General features: G+C 51.2%; 1 long non-coding RNA gene across 1 annotated transcript; it reads right to left on the bottom strand.

Annotated features, from left to right (window-relative positions):
* Nucleotides 1-1670: 1670 nt before the first annotated feature.
* On the bottom strand, nucleotides 1671-3905 carry LOC128411444 (uncharacterized). Its single transcript, XR_008329815.1, has 2 exons — nucleotides 3470-3905; nucleotides 1671-2202 (listed from the first exon to the last, which is right to left on the bottom strand). It is a non-coding gene; the product is annotated as an uncharacterized LOC128411444 (long non-coding RNA).
* Between the last annotated feature and the right edge of the window lie 4715 nt (nucleotides 3906-8620).

Raw genomic sequence — 8620 nt, 5'->3', positions numbered from 1 at the left:
CTACTGAGATGGCCCTTGGCCTGGTTTCTGGCAGTAGTCACACCTTCGAACAGTAGCAGGATAGTGGTTTTCTGCATGTGGATTCAGCCAGCTACATATTGTTTTGCACACTCCAATTTCCGATTGGGAAGAGACTCTTACACTTTCTCACGGTTCAGTTTCCTTGGAATGGTCAATGGGAACGATGGGGTCTTTAGGGTACATGGTTTTATTTACACATATATACCACTAAAGCATAGGTTGGAGGGCTCACAGCATTAAAACTCCAACAGATCTTCTTTTCCCCATTAGTTTTCCAGGAGAGTCCCATGCCACCATTTTGAGTTCAGCACAGAGGCATGCAAGCCTATGTGTCTCCAGCTTCCAGCATCAGCCAAAACTCTCCCACACAATTTCCCCCTTGGCCTACTGTTCCCTATTTTAGGATGATGTGGCCTCCAGCTGGGTGAGGGGGGCTTAGAGAATGCATACCCTCTTCCTGAAAAGCACCATCACTTAGTTGCCACTATGGCAACCTAGCTCAGTCTTTGTGGTGCTGATGAGAGCACTTAACTTGCCAGCTATGTCCATTACCTTACAAAGAGAGCCAGTGTGGTGTAGTGGTTAAGAGCGGTAGACTCGTAATCTGGTGAACGGGATTCGCGTCTCCGCTCCTCCACATGCAGCTGCTGGGTGACCTTGGGCTAGTCACACTTCTTTGAAGTCTCTCAGCCCCACTCACCTCACAGAGTGTTTGTTGTGGGGGAGGAAGGGAAAGGAGAATGTTAGCCGCTTTGAGACTCCTTAGGGTAGTGATAAAGCGGGATATCAAATCCAAACTCCTCCTTTTCTTCTCTTCAAAGAGACTAGTCTGACCAGTTTGGCATATTTCCTCTCATAGATTCTAACTTCACATACACAAAATCAGATTTGGAAGGGACGAAAAATTTGGAAGGGATGCATCCAGACTGACTCCGTCCTCAATAACTTGTAACAACACCCAATAAACTGTTGCATGGGAATATTCCAAATGCAGCAGTCAAATGCAGGGGACCCTCATCCTGAAATGTTGTGTGTGGAACACTCAGTCCTGCCACTCTCTGTCATCTCTCTTTGATCTTTTTTTTGGTGGCTTGTCACCCCATATATTCTGCTGAGTTTGTAGATTTCGAGATTAGAGCAACTTTGTGTAAACAGAAACGCCCAACCACCTTATTCCGAATCATATATTCATAACAACTGTGTTAAACCTAAAGACACTGGGAAGTCCTGTAGACAAACATCATTGAAATCCACTGCATGCACTGTGTTATTTTTACATAACACCCATTCATTTCAGCGGGGTGTAATAAACATTGCTTCTCAGAGGATTATGCCCTTAAGTGCAACCACTACTTCAGTAGAATACAATCTGCTATTAACTTGGTTATTTTTTTCACTGTGAGATATGGGATCCTCATAACAGAGGGTCCTGGTTGTGCTCGGGACCCAAGAGCTCACCTGACAGGGTTAAAATGGTGGTGGTGGGGGAAAGGAGAGGAAGTCCTGGCCATTCCCCTGGGATCACGCCAGGTGGTTTTAGCCAATAGCCAGTAGGTGGCATAATCCCAGGGGCTTTAAAAATGGTGCAGCCATTGTTGTGACGTGGGGTTTGTGATTTCAGCTCTATTGACATAATATGCTGGAGACAGTTCTGTAGTAACACTTCTTTATTAAAGCAAACAAGACTGAGACCTGAGGAGGGGAGAGCTACATTTATAGGGACAGGGAACTAGCTAGAAAGGATACATTTTGGAGGGAACAATATCAGGCAATCACAGTCCTGCCTTTTGGAGGAAACCAGTAAGACAGAGGATCCAAATACAGCAGCTTAAATGAACCAATAGTAGCTGTACCCTCTGGAACCAAAAGGCAGTTACTTTACCCTAATGCAAATACAGACAATAATAATACAGATATAAAATCCTTTGACTCAATACACAACACCCCTCCCCCCCTAGTGAGCACCGCAGACGTAATCTCTCAGGTACTGTGGGGTCCTACAACTTCTACTTGATCTCCTGACAACAGGTGTTGCCGGTTCTGGATTGGATGTTACCTGTGGTAGGGGGGGTGCTATAGGGGTTTCGTCAGGAACAGATGGAGTCCCAGACATCGCAGGGTCCCCTACCTGTACCTCGTCATCCTGAGGACTAGCAGACCCTGGTTCATTTGCTGAAGCCCCTGGTGACTGCACTTCTGGGCCATTTTCACTCTGGTCTTGCAGCTCTGCGTCGTTAGCCAGGGATGAATTATCTGACCCCTCCCTGCTGAGCGCCCGGCGCCTCAGCTGATCTATATGTCTCTTCCAAACTTGCCCATTTTCCAAGGTCACATAATAGGACACAGGTGCACTAGTCCGGGTGACCACACCAGCCACCCACCGCGAACCTCGTGAATAGTTCCTCACCCAGACCAGATCTTCAGGGGCGAGATACCTTGTTGTGTCAGCCTCAGCCTGGGGGGTTGCTCTTGAATTACGGTTTGGCATTTTATCGGGGTGGACATAATCCAGCACCGTTACCAGTCTTCTACCCAAGAGCAGCTCAGCTGGCGACTTGCCCGTCGCAGTACATGGCGTCGCGTGCTGCAAAAATAACATTCGCGCGATGCGAGCTGACCAGTTACCCTCCATTAAGTGCGCAATGGATTCTTTGGCTGTTCTTACCATGCGCTCAGCCTGCCCATTGGAGGATGGGTGAAAGGGCGCGGATGTGACCCCTCTTATGAAGTTATCAGCCAAGAATGCCCTGAATTCTTGGGATACAAAAGCTGCCCCATTATCTGATACAATGGTCTCAGGTAACCCGTGGGTTGCAAACAGCTGCCTCAACACCTTGATTACGGCAGCTGATGCCATGCTAGGGACCATCGCCACTTCTAACCATTTGGAATATGCATTGACGATAACCAAAAAGACCTTCCCCTGGAATGGCCCAGCAATATCTAAGTGCAGCCGGCTCCAGGGAGATCTGGACTGCTCCCACCAGTGAACTGGTGCTCTGGCCACTTCTGGCCGCACCTCTTGGCATGCCTTGCATGTTCGTACCCATTGTTCTATGTTCTGGTCCATTCCAGGCCTCCACACATAACATCCGGCTAGCGACTTCATCCTGACCATTCCCGGGTGTCCCATGTGAAGCGTCTGAAGAACCCTGTTTCTCAGTGGTGCTGGGATGATCACCCTATCTCCCCACAGGAGACAACCCTTATGCATGGACAACTCGTGCTGCCTTGTCGCATAAGGCCTGAATTTGTCTTCATGCGGACCACCTGGCCACCCCCTCCCCACCCAAATGAGCACACGGGAGAGAACAGCATCTTTCCTCGTTTTCTCAGCTATATCAGTAGCCGTTACAGGAGCCCCCGGAAGTGTTTCCAACATCATTATGTGCTCTGCTGGAGCAGGATCCACATTGCTCCCGCCAGGAAGAGGCAATCGACTCAGCACATCAGCGTGGCACAACCGTTTCCCCGGCACATGGGTCAAGGTGTACTGGAACCCGTTCAGGAATATAGACCAACGCAACATTCTGGGGGAGAGAATTTGTGGCGTTTGTTTGTTCGGGTTGAAGAACCCTAACAGTGGTTTGTGGTCCGTTTCAATGGAGAAATGGCGACCATACACATAATCATGGAACTTTTTGATTCCTGCCACAATTGCAAGCGCCTCTTTGTCAATTTGAGCATAGTTGCGCTCCGTGGGCGACAACGTACGGGAATAGAAAGAGATGGGCTTTTCCGACCCATCCGGTTCCCTATGACTCAGCACCGCCCCCAGGCCGTATTGAGAGGCATCACATGCCAGGACCAGCGGCTTCGACTCATCATAATGAGCAAGGACGCTCCTGCTACTCAGCATTCCTCGCAAGGAGTCAAAAGCCTTCTGCTGCCCCGCCCCCATCGCCACACATTCTTTTTCTGCAACAGTCGATGTAATGGTTCAGCTACCGAAGCTTTCTGGGGTAAGAACGAATGATAAAAGTTAATAAGTCCCAGGAATGACTGCAACTCCGTCTTGTTCTGTGGTCGTGGTGCCTCGATGATGGCCTTAATCTTAGCATCTGTGGGGTGGATGCCTGATGCATCAATTTTAAACCCCAAGAAATCCACAGTTGGCACCCCAAAACTGCATTTTTCCTTTTTCAGTTGCAACCCCACCTCCTTGAACTTGAGCAACACTGCACGGACACGCGCAACCAGTTCCTGTGGGTCTTTTCCAGCGATCAAAACGTCATCAAAAAATGGCAAGACCCCCGGCAGACCTCTTAACAGGCGTTCCATGAGCCCTTGAAAAATCCCTGGGGCCACACAAACTCCAAATTGTAATCTGTTAACTCTGAACGCCCCTTTATGTGTGACAATAGTCTGTGCTTCCGCTGATTGTGGGGTTACTGGCAGCTGTTGGTAAGCTTGTGCCAGGTCAATTTTGGCGAACACCTTGCCCCCAGCCAGTTTAGCCAACAGATGTGATACGACTGGAATGGGGTATGAGTTTCCCCTGAGTGCCTTATTGATAGTACATTTGTAATCTGCACAGATCCTGACTTCCCCATTTGCTTTAAGGGGCGTAACGATTGGAGTCTCCCACTTAGCAGAGTCCACGGGTGAGAGAACTCCCTGCTTGACCAATTTATCCAGCTCTGCTTCGATCTTGGGTTGCAGTGCAAATGGCACTCGCCTTGATTTGAGTCGGATTGGGGCCACCCCAGGGTCCAATTCGAAGTCAACTGGGGGCCCTTTATAACAACCCAGTTTTCCATTAAAGAGACCAGCAAATTCTTTGCATAATGCCGCGCTCATCTCAGGGCAGGTTTGGATTGAATTAAGCCCTGATATACTCAGTCCCAGGGCGGGGAACCAGTCAGTGCCCAGGAGACTGGGGCGACTGCCCTTCATAATCACCAGTTTGAGTACCGCCTGTTTGTCCCGGAACTGTACTCTCACGGCACACATCCCCATGACATGGATGCGGCCCGCTGAGTATGACTGCAAAGTTGCCGGGAAGGGCGCCAGAGGGGGCAACTTACCCCTGGGGAAGAATGTCCTCGCGGTCTGGTCCGACACGATAGTGAATCCAGATCCGGAGTCCACCTCCATATTGCACAGCTGACCCTCAATCTTCACCTTGACGTGTGCCTTGCTTTGCGCTGGAAACTGCACGACCCTCCCGTTGATCTCCGTTACGTAGTGGCAGTCCTTTAGAACATGGTTTGCCGTGGACAGTCTGCGATGCTCCAGTCTAGGTGCTCCTGTCGCTCCCAACGCCACCGATCTACAGACCCTGGCGATGTGACCTGTCTTCCCACACGTCCGGCACATAGCATCCCAGAAACGACAACTCTTCCGCTCATGGTTTCCGCCACAACCAGGGCACCTGCCTCGGTGATCTTTGTGCACTGTGCAGGCCTGACGCACTGACTCGACCCCACGGACTGGGCTTTGGCTCGAAGTAGCCTCTAGCTCGTCCATGGCATGCGCAACTTCTATCTGTGGCTTAGGGGCCTTGCGACTGGCATCAAGCTCCTCTCTTTCATAATTCTCCGTGGTGGTGGCCTCCTTCAAGGCTGAAGCAAGGGTAACCTCTTCTTTAGCCACGATGCGTCTTCTGGCTTTCTTGCTGCTCAGACCACCGATAAACCGATCCAGGAGAGTCTCTTCCAGATCTTGGAAGTCGCAGTGCTGAGCGAGCTTCTGCAGTTCAGCTAGGAATGCAGATACAGACTCCCCAGCACGCTGCTGCCTCTTATGAAACTCCAACCGCCGGGCCATCTTGGTCTCAGTAGGCGCCAAATGGCTTGTCAGGCAGGCAAGAATATCTTTGAGAGGTGTCTCACTTAGCTTCGCTGGAGCAAGCAATGCCTTGGCCAGCTTGAAGGTCTCAGTGTGGAGTTTGGAACTGACAGGGTTAAAACTCCGTGGTGTCCTGTATCTGGGAGGAGCTTGACGCAGGGAAGTGCGTCACAGTGTGTGTCTGCATTCAGTCTTGCTTTCGATTCTGACTGAGACACAGCTCAGCTCAAGCCTCAGAGAGGCTGCGTGTGTGCTTTTGGAGCACGGAGAAATGTCGGAAGTTTCTGACGGATTTATTGCTTTGTAAATAAATGCTTCTAGAGATAAGAACCGAACTGTCTCTGGACTTGCTTTATCCCTCATCTCACACGGACGCAGGACCGCTGCTACTCTGCTCTCCTGCCAGGTCAGCTCCCAAGCAGAGCCCACGCAGGGAAGCCTGACTGGACGCAGGATTTATTTCCGCAAAGGTTATGGAAGTTACGTGTTTCCTGACAAGTGTGAGAAGGGAGGAAGGCTGCCAGTGGTGAGTTGCTGTGATCTCCTGCCAGGAAGGGCAGTGGGAGATGCTGGAGAGAAGAGTCAAAGGCCAAGAAGGGCGGCTGCTGCAAAGGTCCAGCTTGCTGGCAAACTTGTGAGTACGCTGAAGCCCCGGGGGGAGGAAGATGGCTGCTGCACAGGCACAGCAGAGCCAAGACAGCTACCCCGGTGAGAGGCTGAATGGGGCCAACTGGGAGGCCTGGTCAAGAAGAGCAAGGGGGTGGTTTGTGGCCACAGGGCTCTGGAGTCCAGTCCAGAAGGAGCCGGCCCCACCCATGCAAGCTACTGCTCTGCTGAGTGAGAGAGAGCAGAGACAGCTCTGCATGTTGAATGCAAGTGTGGACGCTTTGCTGTTGCCCCACCTGGAGGGCGTTAAATCGGCTCAGGCCTCCTGGCAGGTGCTGAGGAGTCTGTGCGAAAGCTCAGCAGGAGCCAAGGGCCGGGAGGAAGCCGAGGGCCAAGGGAGCAAGCCTCAGGCCGGAGAGAGAGCCAGACCAGAGGGGGCTGGAAGCCCAGAAGGGGCTGAGGGATGCCCAGAAAGCCCAGTGGGGGCTGGGACTGTGTTGGGGAGCTGTTTCAATGCTTCGACACGTCTGTGTGATGGACTGTGTGCTGGAGAGAGGCTGAGAGCTGTGAAAGAGGGCACAGGCTGCACCCCAAGAAGGAGTGGGGGGGCAGGCCAGGCAGGCCATTCCAAGAGCTCTGAGAAAGCCAAAAGCTCAGAAAGTTGTTTGTGCTCTGAGACGACGTCCAACAGCGCTGGGAAGCATCCGCTAGAGGCCCAGGCTGCCAAGGACACCGGCCGGCGTGGAATGTCAACAAAGCAGGTTCCCAAGGCCAGTTCCCAGCAAAGACGTGGGAAAGCAGCAGGCCAGGAGAAAAACAAGGCGTCTTATCACCTCACAGCTGCGATGGTGTCTCTGAGAAAAGGCAAAAGCCTCAGTCGGGGGGAGGCTGTGGCCATGGCAACCGATGGGAGTGCGAGCAACGCCATGGCATCTTTGGAAAACAGCCAGAGACACTCTTTATCTCTTGTTATCGACTCAGGCACATCGCATTGCCTAGTGACCTCTAGAGGGCTCCTGAGGAACTGCAAGACAGTTAAAACTGGACGTTATGTCACCTTAGCAGATGGGTCTCAAAGACCACTGACTGAATCTGGGTTTCTTTATTGTTCTTTTATAGATCATTGGGTGCAAGCTTATGTGGTTCCAGAGCTTGCCCACTCTCTTTTAAGTGTGCCAGCTCTTATGGCTGCTGGGTTCGATGTTCTGTTCTCTAACAATGTGTGTTCCTTCTACAGGGATGGGAAGAAGATCTACAGTGTCGAGAGAAAAGACAGGCTCTTTCTGGTGGAGATGCCCATTGAAAATGGGACTGGTGGGATGGGGCTGGTGGAAAATGGGGCTAGTGGAGAGTCCATTGAAGACGCCCAAGGGCAGTGTGCTAATGTCCCACCACACCATGATTGTATACACTTATGGCACAGGAGATTTGGGCACGTAGGGTGGTCATATGTGAGGAAAGCCACAGGCAACACAATTGGATGTAGGTTCAAGGTATGTGACAAATACCTAGATTGTCAAGCCTGTAAGCAATCGAAGGTCACAACATGCACATACCCCAGGTCAGAGAGGAGAACCAGTAAACCCTTTGAACTTGTGCATGCAGATTTGTCGGGCCCCATGCCGACACCTTCTTTAGCTGGATCTAAATGGGTTCTGGTTCTGGTTGACGATTTTTCGAAACATGCTTGGGTCTTTTCGCTTAAACTGAAATCAGAGGCAGCTGCACTGATCAGGGATTGGATCACAGAGGTAGAGCTACGGTTCTCTACCAGGGTGATTTCCTTTCAATCTGATCACGGGGGGGAGTTCACAGGTTCTGCGCTGCAATCGTTTTTCAGGCAGAAGGGTATCAGTCATCGACTGACGGCCCCCCACTCTCCGCAACAGAATCGGGTTGCAGAGAGAAAATTTCGGACACTACAGGAATCAGCGAATGCTATGTTGGCAGACTCGGGTTTGCCACAGCGCTTTTGGGCTGAGAGTTATAAGACAGCATGTTTTCTGCAGAACAGGGTGTTCAATTCAAGTGTAGGAGACACACCGTACTTTCTGCTTCATGGGAAGCAACCAAAAGTGCATTTTCTGCGCACTTTTGGGTCTCAGGCTTGGGTTCTCATTCCCAAGGCCATGCGCAGAAAGGGTGAGCCAAGGTCTAGGAAGATGATCTTTGTAGGCTATGAGCCGGGTTCAAAGGCGTGGCG

Source organism: Podarcis raffonei, chromosome 1, assembly GCF_027172205.1.
Source record: "Podarcis raffonei isolate rPodRaf1 chromosome 1, rPodRaf1.pri, whole genome shotgun sequence".
NCBI lineage: Eukaryota > Metazoa > Chordata > Lepidosauria > Squamata > Lacertidae > Podarcis > Podarcis raffonei.
The sequence above is the reverse complement of the archived record's forward strand: the minus strand, read 5'-3'. Positions and strand labels throughout refer to the sequence as shown.